The sequence below is a fragment of the Helicoverpa zea genome, chromosome 9 (assembly GCF_022581195.2).
Source record: "Helicoverpa zea isolate HzStark_Cry1AcR chromosome 9, ilHelZeax1.1, whole genome shotgun sequence".
NCBI lineage: Eukaryota > Metazoa > Arthropoda > Insecta > Lepidoptera > Noctuidae > Helicoverpa > Helicoverpa zea.
The window spans coordinates 3,703,329-3,720,807 of NC_061460.1; the positions used below are offsets into that span (position 1 = coordinate 3,703,329).

The 17,479-nt window shown below is 35.4% G+C and overlaps 1 protein-coding gene across 2 annotated transcripts in view; it reads right to left on the reverse strand.

Moving 5' to 3' along the window:
* Window positions 1–17,479, reverse strand: part of LOC124632966 (caskin-1) — a 274,853-nt gene that overhangs the window by 235,297 nt on the left and 22,077 nt on the right. The gene's annotated exons all lie outside the window — the stretch shown is intronic.

Consider the following 17,479-nt stretch of genomic DNA (forward strand, 5'->3'; position numbering starts at 1 on the left):
CCGGGAGAAAATATAGCCTATGTTACTCGGCAAGAGTGTAGAGTAGCTTTCCAACAGTGAAATAATTTTTCAGATCGGTATAGTATAGTATTAATAGTATTATCGGTTAAGTAGTTTTAGAGCTTTTAGGGTAGGTACAAACAGACAATAAAATGTTTCCTCTTTATTATAGCAGTATGGATTATGAATAAGATATGTATATGATAATGTTGGCAGATTTATTGTCTAAACAGCGGAGACTGTTTTAAAACGGCCATAATGGCCTATTGTTATTCATTGACACCGCAGATTTGCGCGATGAATATAAAATAAGGGTTCCAAGTGACGGATATCAGACAACAAACACATTACTAAGCAGATATTATTTAATATAGGCACATGCATAAATAAACAGCCAAGGGTTCAAACCAAAGGAACGAATTTCATTCTATGCCTACGGAATTATCTTCGAGATGAACGAAAAACTACTGAGCGTACATCTAATCATTATTATTAGTGACACAATAAGAAATTAAAGGGTAAACAGTACCAAAATGCTAATAACTTTTTGATACATTTTTACCATCAACTAGATTAAAAACCTTTTCTATATCGATCCAAAACAATGTTATTCCACTCAAGAATTAATTAAATTAACTCTTCCCACAAATTCTTCCATTAAAAGGCAGGAGCAACAAAACAGCGCATATTGACGATACGACATCTAGCTGTCATATGCGACTTTATTGAATCAACAAGATGGCTTCACCTGTCAAATTAGACACAAGATACAAACGTCAATTTATCGAATTATACGAGTATGATGCCGTAATCGAGTAATCCCACCCAAAACAAAAATGTGAAAGACTGCCAAGTTCGATAATATGGGAATTCTTCGCCTATAAAAGAAGTGAGATCTGAATAAGTACCAAGTTCCATACACATACCTCAGTTAAAAATAGTTACTTTTTTAATGATGTTACTTGGCAAGTTTTCATACACCTTGTTATAAACCTACTAAACGCAATGAATCAAGTATTTAATTTTCTATTAAAACTTGCCAAGTAATCATCATTAAAAAGTAACTATTTTTAACTGAGGTATGTGTATGGAACTTGGTACTTATTCAGATCTCACTTCTTTTATAGGCGAAGCATTCCCATATTATCGAACTTGGCAGTCTTTCACATTTTTGTTTTGGGTGGGATTTCATTTATTTTTGTAAGGTTGTTTATTTTATTTTTTTCTTATGATGAAGTTAGTTAAAGAAATGTCTCATTTATACTATTTTTTAGATTTTTTAATATGCACTATGTTTCTTACAAAGAAATGAACTAGATTAACTAAATGGACTAGATTTACCAACTGACTGACATGACATGTTATCATATATTATGTTCGTGGATCAAAGTTACACATTCGTTATTTTCGAAAGTAATTCACACTTGGCCGTTTTCAGATTTTTACTTTACTTTGACTAAATACAAACCTTTGTACCATTCGAAGATATATTATATAAATATAGATAAATTTAGTTCGTTTTAGTTCCTTAGGGGAATAAATTTACACCGGGTATAAAACACCTTCATTATTTTGAAACCGACTCACACTTGGCCATTTTCAGATTTTTCCCTTTAACTTGACATAAAGACCTACCTCCATGCCAAATTTCAAGTCAATACGACCATTGGAAGTGGTCTAGGTTTTTGATGAGTGAGTCAGTGAATAAGTGAATAAGTGTATAGTAAAAATAGCGATTTTCTGACGTCAATATCTCAAGACCTATAATAGGTATATTAATGAAATTTTGTATTTTAGATAAGTGAGGGGGTCTCAACAGATACTAGAAATTTGATATGCGTAAATAAAATAGATTTTGAGTTACAGGGGGGTCGAATTTGGCCCGAAATGGTTCGTGTAATATAACCCACGGCCGGTGTGTCGCTTTTTTGCTCGAACTTGGCGGACACACTGCCGTGTGTCTAGATATGTAATGTTTGTACGCTCAATTTCGTATGAAAGACGTGCTTGGAAAATGTTTGTGAACCATTTTTATATGAAGTTTGTTGATAATGTATAAAGGCATATAGGGTAAGAAGAGACCACTCTAAAATTACAATAATATTACCGACCAACTTTATTTATGACATATCATAACTATAAGCCTATAAGAGCACTAGAAGGGAGCGTTAGTAAGTTTATCAATTGCTTATGTTCGAAAAGCGTGTTCAAACTTCAAAAGCTTTTTAAGAACATTCCCATAACTAAAAATCCCCTATTACTATTCCCAATAAGCACGTAAAAGTAATAAACGCAACTTTTTAGAATCATAGAAATTCGAAAGCAAAGGACCCAAAAAAGCAATAGCGCCAAATGAAAAATAATCTTTACACAAACAAGATAAAGTAGAAAATCGATTGACCAGTTTAAGTGTTAGTGAAGCAGTGAAATGGTGTATGAAGGGATCAATTACGAACAACACAGTTGCTGAGTGATACGGGGCTTATTTACTGTAACCAGTTTATCTTGAACTATGCTAGCTAAAAGAGCTATTTAAAATTCCTGTAAAGGACATACAAATTGTAATACGCAATGCTATAGAAAAGTGTCAAGATATAATGGCGCCAACAAGAATGCATCATAGTGGAGTCTAAACATCGTTCATTTGATACGTTTCGAAGGAACTTATGGAAATTTTTCCATTAGAATATTATGATCAGGAAACTGATTAGTTACGGTAAATCTTAATTGATGTAAAGCATGCTTATTTGCTTAAGTTAATGAGAGAGAAACACCGCGAGAGCTTAGATGGCCAGTTATCTAAGGAAATGTCAGATTATACCTAACTAGCCAAGCGAATCTAATCAAAGTAGAATTTGTTAGATTAACTACAGCTTTAGAAAACAGTTCATCATCTCCCACATCACACAAGTTTTCTCCGAAGACCTGGTTAGGTATAAGGCAACCTGATATTTGAAAATATTATGTATAGAAGATAAGGCAAAATATTCTGACAGAGCAAAGAAAAATAAATTGTGGATTAAACACAAATGTGCTACACATATTATACCTATCGAAAGTGAACACAACGCACAAACAAAACATTTAAAAATCCTAAATGATCTCAATAACATACTTATTTCTAAGCACAAATCAGTAACGAGCTGTAATTAATATCAATTCGTTCCATAGGGGTGACAAATTCGAGAGACATCATGTTGGCCCAACTTTGTTCGTCCTTCTAGTGGCACAGGAAGTTAATACAGGGCCAACGTTGGAACAAAATCATCCCCCGACTCTAATTAAAGCACATAGGGGAATCAAATGACAGCATTGATTTTAACTTTAATTAATCTGAAAAGTAGCTCATATGCAATGACAGAAGCTAAGATTTGATAAAACTGAATCTGGACAATTTAACTACCTCAGGCTTGGTACAAATATTGGCCCCAACAGCTTCACACAAAAATCTATACATTGGCGATCAGCGGGGTCCTATAATCGTGTGAACTGTGTGCCCTCCATTTGACACATCCGTCTCGTAATAAACCGGCCGTAAACACCCTGACAGCGCTGATGATGAAGTTTTTAGGGCTGCTCAGAGTAAAAAATTAAGATGTAAAAGAAAGTCCCATCATTTGTAGCTAGTGATAGAAATAATGAAGAGTAAAAAGGAGATGATGGAATTGGTTTAAATACTTTGAATGCGGAAATTCGTGTTAAGAAGTCTGGATCGATTAATGTCAATCCATCCAAATTTTCAAGAAGCTGACCTTAAAGATATGTATTTCCTTTAGTTATTTGTGTTTGATATACCAAAAAATATCGACAGTCAATTTGTGCAATGTCACTCTACTGTCACAAATTCTATTCTCTATTGTCAATTGTTTTTCCTAAGGCGGACTTTTCTTCTATTACTTACGTAACTAGTGGATAAACAAAATGCACATACCATAGAGGAAAATAATCATACTTGTGTGTAAAAATAATATTTGCTAATCTCCGTTATGTTCCCAGGAACAATATTGAAGAATGTCATTGTGTGTCGAGTATGTGCCGAATACTTTTTGCGTGACTGTGTAGCTTATTGACAAGTGAACAAACACTTTGAATCATCCGAGTTTCTTAGTAAAAAGGGGTTTTTCCTTGGTGCACTCTTTAGGAAAACTGTGCGTTTGATATGCCAATGATATCTCCGAATGTCTCGGATTTTGGTAGGATGTTGTAGGCAATAGGTATAGTTATCGGCACGGATATTGAGCCCTGACCTTCACCTACGCAGAAACGATTTATTGGTTTATTGCCTTATGTGTACAGTGCGCAAAGCGATCCCCACTCTTCCGCCGAGAGCTCAATATAATAGAGAAATTAGTTTTAACGTAATGCCTATATCATTTTTTTTTGTAGCTGAAAAACTTATATGGCGCCAAAAATAAAATTTCTTCATCTTTTCACAAAGTGCCAACCCTTAAACAGATTCTAGTACAAACGGTATCCCTTCACGGTCACAAACGAGCGGCTGTCAGGGCTGACACATGCGATTTGTCGGACATCGCTTGACCCAACATCCGGTGCTGGCAATTGACACATTTGTCAAACCGACGACTGTCCCAAGATGATCCGAGGCGCGCCTCTAGTTGAAGGCATACGGATGATTACTGATCGATGTATCAAAGAGGTGGTATGTATATACTCGTATTGAAAGATATTCGAAACTACAGAACTACTTTATTTTAACTTTAGTTCTGTTCGAAGACGAACGTTTGCGTTTCTAGTTGAAGGCATAGCAATTAAATATCGATGATTATTGATCGATACCTAAAAAGCCGGCTGCTTAGATGCTTGTATTGAAAGATAATTATTTCAAAGTACAGATCGACTTTATTTTAATTTTCAAAGGTTTCATGAACGTTGTAGAATCCAGCTTCTAAAACTAACTGAACTTCATCTTTGAAAGACAGCCTAGAAATACTCTTAAATTCTCATTAAAAATAGCTGTTTATACAAATGTATCGATTAATGACTTCTAATTATGATAATGACGTGTAAATATAAAACACGACTGATGAGGTTGACCGGGTCAATGGTGAAATATTGAGAATTCGCCTAATTGGAAACATGTGTAGTCTAATATTTGTAATTAAAAAACAAACGGGGTGAGCTAAATAAAACCGTTTAATTAGAAAACGTTTTGGAGAATCTTAACTTTGCTAGGCATTTTAGGTTGTTTATAACGTTTTTTTAGGGTTCCGTACCTCAAAAGGAAAAAACGGAACCCTTATAGGATCACTTTGTTGTCCGTCTGTCTGTCTGTCTGTCTGTCTGTCTGTCTGTCTGTCTGTCTGTCTGTCAAGACCCTTTATCTCAAGAACGCGTGGACGTATCAAGCTGAAATTCACATGAAGTACTCAGGTCTATTGTCCCTTTAAGCTGTGAAAATATCAAACTTCTAAGCCAAGCCAATCAAAAGATACAGCCGATTATGTCGATATTTTCAACAAATTTTCGACACTCGCAAAGGAATCAAAACCTACAGGATACTTCCCGTAAACTCAGAGTCTTGAAATTTGGCATGAAGTATTGTCATATAATGCAAATATAGGAAAAATTACGAAAATCTCATTTTTTCAGTTATATAATGTTAAAAAAAATATTTTAATAAAATGAAACTTACTACCTTATTTCTCACGAACGAATAAAGGTATCAAATTGAAATTTATACCAAATACCTAGGTCTATTGTCCCTTTAGGCAGTGAAAAAATCAAACATCTAAGTTAACGCGATCAAAAGATACAGCAGTTATACCGACACCTTGGACGAATTTCCGTCACACGCTAGGGAATCAAAACCTACAAGGTACTTCCCGTGAACTCAGAATCTTGAAATTCGGCAAGAAGCAACGTTATATAGTACAGATAAAGGAAAAATTGCGAAAATGATAAATTTGAAGTTACATAAAATATTAAAATATTATCAAATCAAATCAAATATTTTCCTCATTTTAATGGGGAATTTAAACGACCAAGTTTGACGGATTTGAGAAATCATTTCTTTTTAGTAAAAGAGTATACTCGTCGTTTATTTCCATTGTCATTCGGTCAGGATCTGATGATGGAAATCCTGAGAAATCGAGGGCAACTATCAGAAATTGTAGGCATGCATAGGATTAAAACTTGATTCTCAGATGTATGTCTGGTGATACTATCAAACAGTGAAGGTTTAGAGCTTTCTTGATGATGGAGACGTGAGAAAGTCGAGAGAACTCCTCAACGGTATGATTTAGTAACGTCGTGTTTGGGCTTATATTATTCGTATTGACGAGAACTTTTCACAAAAGTTAAAAATAAAAACTTTTTACAAAAAAAAAAACAACTTCTAAAATCAACAAGAAAACTGTTTATATGCATCGGTCTAGATCTCGGTGCTAAAATAAATATAATGCATCCTCTAGACACCGACTTCTAGACCGATGCACCTAACATCTTTTTAATTTCTTTCTTGCTTTTGTTTTCTTGTTGCTTTTTTATATGTTTGAAGTTGGATTTGTTTGTAAAATGCTACAAAATAAAATAAAGCCGACTTTATAAAACAAAGAAAGGGACAGAATTACACTTTTGTCAAGGCTCTAGAAACATAAAGCCAGCAGCCCCGAATCCTACTCTCTAGCAGTCGTTGTTACAATTCGACAGTTACAAGTCGTCAGGCAGTTTCGAAAAAAACCTGAAACTGGGGCTCGTTAGGTGATTAATCCCTCAAAAATAAAAGATCCCATTAGTAGTGAATTCTCATCACCTAAAATAAAATAAGCTCCAACACAAGGTTACGTTATAAATTGTAAAGGAGTTCCCATAACTATATCTGATCTTTGCTATCGATCCCACAATGGCAGTCAAACCTATCTATGTGGAAAGTTGCGGCTGGCGCGAGACTCGCTTTTTATCTATACAGGATTTGTACGGAACCCTCGGTGCGCGAGTCCGACTCGCACTTGGCCGGTTTTTTCTTAAATATATAAGCTTATGTACGAAGGTATGATATATAATTTGTCAACCTATTTTGAAAGATATTCCTGCTAAAACAAATACTGTCCTTGCGACATAAAGACCGCAAATAAGGAAACTGTTTGCCAAACCATCCAACAAAAAAATATCACAAAACATCTTTTAGAAACCGAATCAAATTCAGCCTAGTAATTTCAGTCTAGCTTGAAACATACCGGACGCGAAATACTAGCAAAAACGATCAGCTGCAAACGTACAATGACATAAGTTTTTGTTAATCGGTCGAAGTGGTCCGATCAATTCTTTGTATTACCAATTGGTTTGTGGTGATGAAAAAATATGTCTGCCGTCAAACGATATGCTCCAGTAAGTAATAAGGCAATTATGACAAAAAATAACTTACCGATCGAGAAAATTGTTTCTTCTGCGATTTTTAGTTTGTAAATGCAATTTTCGGATTGTTTTTCGCAAGTTTGTACTGACCTGAAACAAATGAAAATGCAAAAATAAAATACAGCTGCTTTTTTTTTTGAGATCACGACTTTAGCTACGGTATTGAAATGTAGACGCTCTGTATGACAGTGTAAACTACATAATAGTGAATCAAAGTGATTTCCATTTATAATCTGTTCTTTATAAACTTTCTTGTTCACTTCAGAGCCATTGAACTAATCTTGCAAGTATCAATCATCACTGAACGCGTTCAGATAACTTCCAACACCAACTCCGGGAGAAAATTCATTAAGTATCCCTTTCTACCGAACAAATTAATCGAAATGGAACTCCTGCTAAGATTTATAAAACATGCAAATAAATTCACAATTATCACTATATGGGTTAGCAAGGCGGCATTTCCAGTACCACCAGTCTTGCAGACTGCAGATCCGAACAGATTTACACAGATTAGAAAATTATTCACTGTTTTCCCTACGCTACTGTTGTAAATAATATTCAAATGTACCCAAGGAAAATAGACTATGTTTTAATGCAAGTTCTAGATAGAGTGAGAAACTTGTGGAATTTCATCGGAGCGTATATCAAGTGGCTCTCCAGCTGTTTCTATTACAATATGCAGTAGGCTGGTTTGAAGTCATCGGAGCAATTCCACTTTATGGTCACACTGGATATTACCCAGCATGACGCCTCGTCTGAATTATAAATGTCATAGACATACAATCTGTTCTGCCGTTGAATTTCTCACAAAGGGAAGGTTTGGCTTGAATTATTTGCTTAGTTAAGAGATAAATTTTGCATGAATGGGGGACTGTCATTACATCCCACAACTAATGACTAGATGAATGCTTAATATTAGCTTTTAGAAGTGCGCCTCGTGTAACTATTAATTAAAGGTTTTAATCAAAATTAATTTTACACGATATTGATAACTAGGGTCGATTTCACTAAGGCATATTAAAATAACTTGGTATTTGAATTCTGTCAGATCTGGAACTTAATAGTCTACATTAATTACGAAGTTCAAACAATAGAAAACAAAAGCAGACAACATATTCATATAATATTATCTCATTTTAATATGAATACGTTCGATACAAACACTGGTCTGACATTGAAAATGATCGAAGGTCCATTTCTGTCACAATCAGTTTACATTAACAGCATATCGGGGTATTAAGTACCTTTTTATATAAAAAGATGACAAATTGGACGATACCTCATATTAATATTATGTTAAAATATTTATAACGTAACAAAATACCGATATTAAGCCCGTAATTGGGCGCTGACACGCCATAATTTGATGGCAGAATACGTTAGCTGGTAATAAAAGAAAAAAAAACTTGAGAAAGAAGGCGATGGCTGCATGATTGCAAACCTTTTTGTTACGTAAAAAGTTTGATTTATTGCTTTTAGGATTGTGTAGATATGCAAATATGTTAAAAATAAACACGAAAGGTGTCAGAAATAATGTGTCATAACAAAAAATATAATATAGGTTTGATTTACTGAAAAAAATCGATCGCTATTAACAGCTTTGATACATAAGGTATTCAGAAGGACCACAGTTAAACAGACCATTATGTCAATAGATCCCAATCAAATTACTTGTCTAACCTCACATGACTACCACATACCTAACACGAAAACTATTACCATAGACACTATCTATCAGATCTCCATCGTAGTTACCCCAATATTACCATGTTTTAATATTCTCAACACACATTAAAGACTTTAAAATTAAAACTCAGGTAACTAATTCCATTTCATTAAACAAATAAGTATAAGAAAGTATCGATTTCAAAGTACGTATAGTAAATACGTAATCAAAAATAAATATCGGTGTAAAACCTCAGACCACACTTGAAGTAACTTGAGTGTCGATGTGATGACCACACGAACGAAGCCTGTGGATTGATCATTTGTTGATAGATTTACGTAACTATTTTTGAATGAATGTATTTGATATTTACGTTTGTGAAACAATAAAAAAGTTACGCCTCTATCGTTTTTGACATTGCAGATTCCTTCATAAATAATTGTAATTTTTCTATAACTTAAGTATCCTACAAAATGCTTAAGCTTACCAAGGCTTCAAGTAAGTATTTGAAAGAAATAAAATAAAATAATATAAAGCTTAATGTTTCGTCGTTTAACGCAACCATAAAAAATAACGCAGAAATATTTCTCAAGGAGGAAAAAAGTATATAATATGAATATTACATGAACTTATCAACAAAATGATTCGCTTAATAAAATTTAATAGAAAAACAGAATTACGTATGATCCCAAAACGGACGATCCATCCCTTGGCGATACAAAAATGCAATAAACAAAAATATCATAATGATATTTTCCGCTCTGTTTACTGGGAATATATTTTTACTCTGGCAACAATAAGCAGCGTATGACGCGCATATAAAACAAACTTCCCTTTGTCTATGGGTCACGGTACGCGGCACAGGTTCTTTATTAACTTCGCAGGGTAACTTTACTCTTTGTCCGCTGAATACACACGTATTAGCGAGTCTAGACGGAACCTGGATAAATTGCGATGGAATAATAAATTTAAATTCAACTCGAGGTCGCCTTTTGTAACGAACTTTAATATTAAATAGACCGTGACTGACAATCTTTGTCTTTTTAACATTCATTTCGGAATATTTCAGATTTCTCTTGCTATCTTGTCCGTCTAGTTATAACACACACACTGACCCTACCATAGGTAGGCTCCATTTGTTTTGAATTCAATTTCCTGGTTGGTTAAAGTATAAGAGTTGTCCTACGATATTCAGTAGCAGATTGGTGTCTATTCATAAGAATAGGCAAAGCAAAACTGTTGTTGAAGTGAATCTTCTCGGAATATATTGTTATGTAAAACCCTTCACATAACAATATATTCCGATTCTAATATTCAACTAGCCATAAACAGTAACACAACTACAATTCCAAGAAACTAATACTGGTACTAAGTAAAAAGATCACAATCCGACGCTTCGAATTAACGTCTGCACCCGAGTACGATTTCAATCGAACAGCGACATACGACCATTGAACTAATCCTGGCAGCCGGTAAATCTGGCAACACCGTCTGTCCAACGACAGTTTTTTTACCAGTATCACAAACCCGACTCCTGTTACACATTTAATTTTACAATTTTCGCACAAAACCATTTTGTAGTGCAGTTTTTTTACCCCCGAAATTGAATCGGCGGTGACAAGGTACTTTTATTTTACATAAAAAAACGCCGTGTTGCCTATTAATTTTGCTGAGCGCACGTTTTTGAACGGTTTGAAAGTAATAATTGTTTGCTCTTTCATGATTTCAAATATGCAAAATGTTTTTGCAGTTTTATCCATTAGAGACTTAGTAAAAGTCGTTTTATGTGCTACAACTTTAAACGTTTCTCTCGAATGAAAACTAATGGAAAAGCTAAAGTTTAGGGTCCAAATAGCCTCATAATGACAATAAAATATGCCAAACATCAAATGGGCTGACCAATCCGACAACACTCAACCAACCGATTAAACCCCAACTCCTTTCAATCTCACAAAAGTGAACCAACATAATGACATCAAATAAGCGTTCAACTTATGAAGTTAATAACAGTTGCGGTTAGTTCGGGTTCAGAATAACTAACAGTCTGCCCACAGTTGGTAACTTCGGACCCCTTGACCGTACTCACATGTAAATAGTTTCTTTGAAACTACAGCCATTTGAGTATATAAAGGGAACGCGGTGTGCACATAAATCGAACAGAACCGCTTTTACAGAACAACAGTAGATCGCAGCGGGAGGAAATTATGACGTCAAGTGCGTACGAGTCGTTTGAGTTGTGTGAGAACTCGTTATCGTTTAAAGGAGTTTTGTATTCAAAATAATTCGTAACGGTGGTTACGATTCAGTTTACTGGAATTCGAAGAAAACTTATCAAGGCATAGCCACTAGCCAGTATCGTTGGTAAAAAAGAGTAAATGGTTTGCACTCGTGTCCAATTATTTCTGCACGTACTTATATTTAAAAAATATGTAAGGAGGTTAATAGCTTCTCAAGTGCTCTGAAAGTATTATTACCGATAACTACTACAATAGACTCTAAAATAAGCTTTCGTTACCATTTTTTCTGTCCTGCAAAAAAGATGCAAATTCGTGACTGACACCCAACAAAGATGGCAACCGATCATTAGAATTGTAGCAGCATCAGCGTTCAACATTCCCATCATTGTGCTATTGCGTCACGGCAGCGGACCACACCAGTGGCTGCGCGTGAGTTGATCAATCATTCCGATCGAACACCCGATAGTGCCGTTCAAACGTTCAAACTTCGAACGCTACTCGTGGAGCCAGCTATAAATCTCATGAGGTGCTTCTGCAATTACACTAGTATTCGTGACTTTAATATCTGCTTTCAAATTAGAAGGTCATTTGTTATCACGCTTACTGTTAGTCGGTTGAGTAGTTTGAGTTCTTGTTTTATCTCAACTGTGCGTTATTGAGCCAGACTGATTAAGAAATGGGCCTTATGGAAACCCATCCATGTGTTAAAGATTAGAGGACAATGCTTCGTCTTTCTTTTTGAACATCTTTGACAATTAGTATTCAGAAGCCTGAAAACTAACAACCTATCTTGTTGAGGGTTTTCTAAGTAACTGCTTTGATTAGATCAGACTCGTTCCATGTAAAACACTAGTACTCAGCTGCATTCGGTAAAATCCGGGAAATGGCATAGCAGATGATTAAAATTCCAATAAATCCAATGACTGAGGACTTTCTACAATAATTTATTTCCAAGTATTTTAGTGCTGTGATCCTCAGAAGACGTGATAAAGAAAAGTAATAAAAGACTGAAAGTTTTTCATGGAACAGCACTATTGGCCAATCATTCTTAGAACATATTAAAATAAGTGAAATCGAGGTTTACCGATAATTCTCACGAGGGCGGGACAATAATTTAACATTTTGTGGGCGTTTACGGGCTCAGTACACTAAAGTTCTCAAATCTGATGATATTTCGTAGTACTCGGATTTAGGACCTCTTAATCTTTATTTATTACCTGTACTTCAAAATTAATTGGAAGTTAATCCTCAACATCTGTTGGATAATATCGTTAGCCTTAAAGCAGAATACTTAGATATATCTCCTCATCCTAGTTATCTTCAGCCAGCTGTTTAGAAATCAGCATAACCTCTATGTTAATTTTCAACATCAAACACATGTACTTACACTATTTTAAGCTTAATTATACAAGTATACACCAAAGTAATCAAAACTGTATCATAAACCTATTTTCCAAATCTATGAGAGAAACAGTCGTCGTTTTACCAGCGTTCTGAGGAAATTATTTCATGCACCAGGATATCCTATTAATATATTTTCACAAATTTAATTTTACTTTTCTCAGCATCTGCTCTCTATTCGATCTTATAATTAAATTATTAATAAGCGTGTTAAAAGCATTAGCATCACCGCTAACAAATTCATAATGTATGAACGTTCTCAATAAACTCAGGTTCATCAAACTAACCCATACAAGTACACTAAAAACACATCAAGAAGATATTTCTAAGAAGCTAATTGAAGTAATAACAAGAGCAATAAAGATAGGTGCAGAAGCAAATCTAGACCACGCTTGATGATCTAGTAGTCTCACTAATGCAGGTTTTACGACTCAAAGAATATCAATTTTGGATTTACTATTACGACCACAAATGGATTCTCGAAGTAAATTTTAATATTAGAAAAATGTTTTTTAGCCAAAGTATTAATAAAGATTATATGATAATTTTGTTCCAAACCACTACTTAAGATTAAACTATTAATCAAACATCATAAACTACAGGAATCCGTTATACCGACTCGGAAAATTGCGAATAAAGTGTTGTTACGACTTATAAAACATAGTCCGACACTTACATTGGCCATTAATTAAAGAAAAACAGCATGTATTAGATGATAATCGTTCGAGAAAGCTGTAAGCGTCAAGTGGAGGAAGCTGGTTGAAATCAGCTGGATAGAACTTATAGACAGCGTTCTTTATGAGACCCTACCTTCCGAAGTTAAAAGGGCGTATCGTCATACAGGTGCAAGTAGCACTTACGACCTTTTACTTATGATGGTGGAAACACGAGGAACCAGTAACTGATTCGCTTACCGCAAGTTCAGAAGTAGCGTCATTTGATTATTTATTTATACCCCGCTTGGACACGTGTTAGCTTTACAGCCTTGAGTGTAGCTTTCGGGTTAAAAGGTTGCATGGCTGATTGAATGCAAATCTGAGGGAGTAAGAAAAGTTGTAGAATGAAGATTGGCCTAGTGGTGGGTGTCAGTACAATTTTTTTTTCGGGTCTCTTGGTATGTGCAAATATGTGCATATCAGATTATCTAATGTTAGTCAAGAGAGGGGAAACGCCAAAAAATTTCTGAGCCTCTGACTAATGTTGAACCGGTCAATGAAACTACCAAAATTATCACAAACAATACTAACGCCAACTCATCAGATAAACAAGAAATACGATCCATCACAGTTGAGAGCCACTGACAGCTCACATATCGCTATTTTATTGAAAGTTAATTGATGCATGCGGGCTGTGAAAATGTGCCACGGCTTCTACAATAAACAGTTTATAACCCAGTTTGGCCCACATACTCCTTCACAATCGCGGCTAGAACTTATACGGGTGGAAACTTAGTGAATAGAAGAAAATTCTATTTCTGTAACACTTCGAACGTTCTAGATAAAGTTTTCTGGCAAACCGAAAAATTCTGGTTTATTTTTCTTCGGAGATAGTTTTTGTGAAGACTACAATGCGAGCAGTATATCATGTGTATTGTGGGGAAGTGAAAATTGACGATTGCTTTATGTAAATAGTAAGATCTGGATCACGGATCTGAATCAAGGCCTGGTTAGCAGGAAAATATGAAAGGATTTTATGCATTGTAATTTAGCATTAGGGAGATTAAAAAAAATATTATTTAAAAAAATGGTAGAATGGCATAAATTGCATAAAGTTAATTTAGTCAAACGGTCGATAAGCACGCTCGTCATTATGACAAAAAAATTTCAACGTCTTCACAACATCCATTCTAAACACGTACCCAAATCTATCTATCACAAAAACCAAAAATTTTATCGCTTCTAATTTACTTTTCATATTTAAGATTATATCGGGTGTGTCGTTCACAATCACATTAAATCCTATCGCATATACGTTATGATATTCTATGGCGAATTGTAAAAAAAAATAACCTAATCCATTCAGTGGTTTAACCACAGGATTCATTTTTCGTTTTTATAATTTACAACATCATGTGTAAAGCAGAGATAAAGTTAGGAATATCGAATGTTTTGATCAGTTGACAGCTGTCAGTTTTCAAGGGAGAATTTCAGTTGTTTGTAGTGACTGACTTTTATATGGTGTTCTAATTTTCGCACATTTTTATTGTATTTACTTTGTTTGAAAAATTCATTTTTTTATTCTTACGTATTTTTCTGTTTTCTTTGTGTTAATCGTCATATTTTAACCAGTACATTAACGCATTTAATTTAATGTGATTGTGAACGACACACCTGATATATGCTGCACACTTTCTATTTTTATTTATCGTACCCAGAAATTCTCCATTATTTCAATCAGCACATTTGGCACTGAAATCACAAAGGACGTTTGAGAGAAGTTAAAAACTTTAAACTTAGTACTTCGGGTTTTTATCGCCTGCACAACTCATAAAACTTAGGGAACTTTAAGTGGGGGTAAGGAAGTTAAGTTACCTACTGCCTTCCTGCTTCTAATAATAGCGCTGAACCGACAAAGTGGAAGGATGATCTTATATCCTAATAAATATGGCTTAAAACTGTACTTACCTTACATATGTGGGAAGAGGAAAGTGACGCAAAAAGTCTCGCTGTTGAAAATGAAAATTTTAAATAAAACTACTTTTACGGATTTTATAGCGGATATTTTTAATCCCGACGTTTATTCGCGTAAGGGTCAGAAATCAATATTAAAATTTTAATTTTAAAATCTTTACGTAGTGCAAACAAATATGCCATAGGTACTGACTATTAAGAAATTTACTTTAGAGAGAAAACTGATCACCAAAGCACCCAATCCATTTTAGAACAAAAACAATAAAAATTGCTGTGAAACTGTGAACCATAAAATATTAACTAGCGACAATCTCCGCACAATAATCGCGTTCAATTCTCACAGTATCAAGTAACAAACGGACAAGAGACACAAAATACATAATGCATGACACATTATAAGTGCACCTACAGACGACCGCAAAAACGCCGCCGCGCGAATGCTAACACCGTTTTGGTAAAGCTCTCTCGATAATGCGAGATGCGGAAGCGAATACGGGCTATGAACTTAGAACATAAGTAGCTGGAGACGCCGTTACTGCCGTGTCCCCTACGGCAAAGGGAGGAAACCACCGCTCATACTATTCCGTCTAGCCGATGATTGTGTTTGAAAATTTTATTGTCTGTGAGCCAAAATGCTTGAGCGGGCTAAGTATCACAATTTCTTGCATTGCCTCGCCCTCTGGGTGTAAATTAGCGGATTATCGTGTAGGGCTTTGTGTTCATGGCAGCTCCGGTTGGTTAACTACTCCAAGGCCTAACGCCACCAAGGTGCCTCTAAGCATTGCTCGTAAAAGCCTTATTTATTGTAGAAACTTGTGTTGAAGTACTGTTATACTTGAAGCATAGGACGACGTGACAGGCGTTATAATGACTGTAATGGCAGAAGCGAGAATTTATTCCACTTTAAGTCTATTTCTGGTTATGATGTAAGAGTTTTATTTAATCAAGGAAATCTCTTTTAGCTAATTAATTATTTTACTCGAGGAAACGATGAAATCAGGACCAATTCAACAGCTTATAGTTCAGCTTACGGTCCGCGTGATTTTTGAGGTAATTTATGCAGTATTTTTACTGTACCCTAAACAAAACATGAGGATAGTTACCTCTGCCAATGACTACACCAGAGAGAAGTAACATAGCATACTAAACACCATAATACAGTTCTATCTGAATTCAAGCAAGGCATCACAAAGCGGCAAGCAATCAAACTGCAGCACACAGCGACGAAGCAACAGTACGTAATGATCTCGGTTCATCTGGCTTCAATCACGTTCAATTCACAAGTCGTACGGTCCCAATCCCATTCAATAGCGATAGCGGTGCACCTCAGTTCAACTACGTACGCTCTTGATTGATGTTTTCATTCAGTGTTTTCACTCACAATTTTATTTGTATGCCCAGGTTTGGGGCAGGAATTTTGAGCGAGTGAAGTTGAGCCTAATCAATGCCGCGTATTGCTCGGGTTAAGATGAAATGCCACTACTACAACGATTTTTACTTGTTTTTGCAACTCAACTATCTGTAATTTCAACTTTTTAAAATGCATAAACTTTTCCAAGCTAAGAGGTCCTTTATTTCCTAAACTTTAAGTTTCTTTTCTTTACTCCAACTTGGCTTGAAATCGAACTGGTCAGCATGAAATTCGCCAACGTTTTCCAGATCATGTCAAGTCTCACTTGCCAGATATCATTCCTTTGCCAACTCGAGCATAGATCGAACACCGCCCAATTTTAAAAGCAGCTTTTTAAAAGAGGTTTTAAATTCGGATACTGGCACAAAAGAAATTAGAAAATTCTGTCAACGCGGCACCGCTAAGTGGAACACGAGCATCTCTCGTTCCGAACGCAGGTCCCTATAGTATCTCGTTGTTAGCGATACACAAAATACCTTCCCTTTTATACGAGGGAACGCCATCAGCACACATATTAACATGTGAGGTACAGTCGTAAATTTTTATATGAACGGGTAACACGTCACCGCAATGACGTGTTACGTGTACGATCGCAAGGATGGCGACGCACGTTGGCAGCTCCCTTATTTTTACGTGAAGGGGGAAAATTGCGTGACGAACTTGCAAACGAGACACTGTTTTCGCACAAACAATGCACGCACGATTTGAAATATCTGTTTTGTATACATCATAGCCGTAATATGCGTGATAACGCTGTCAT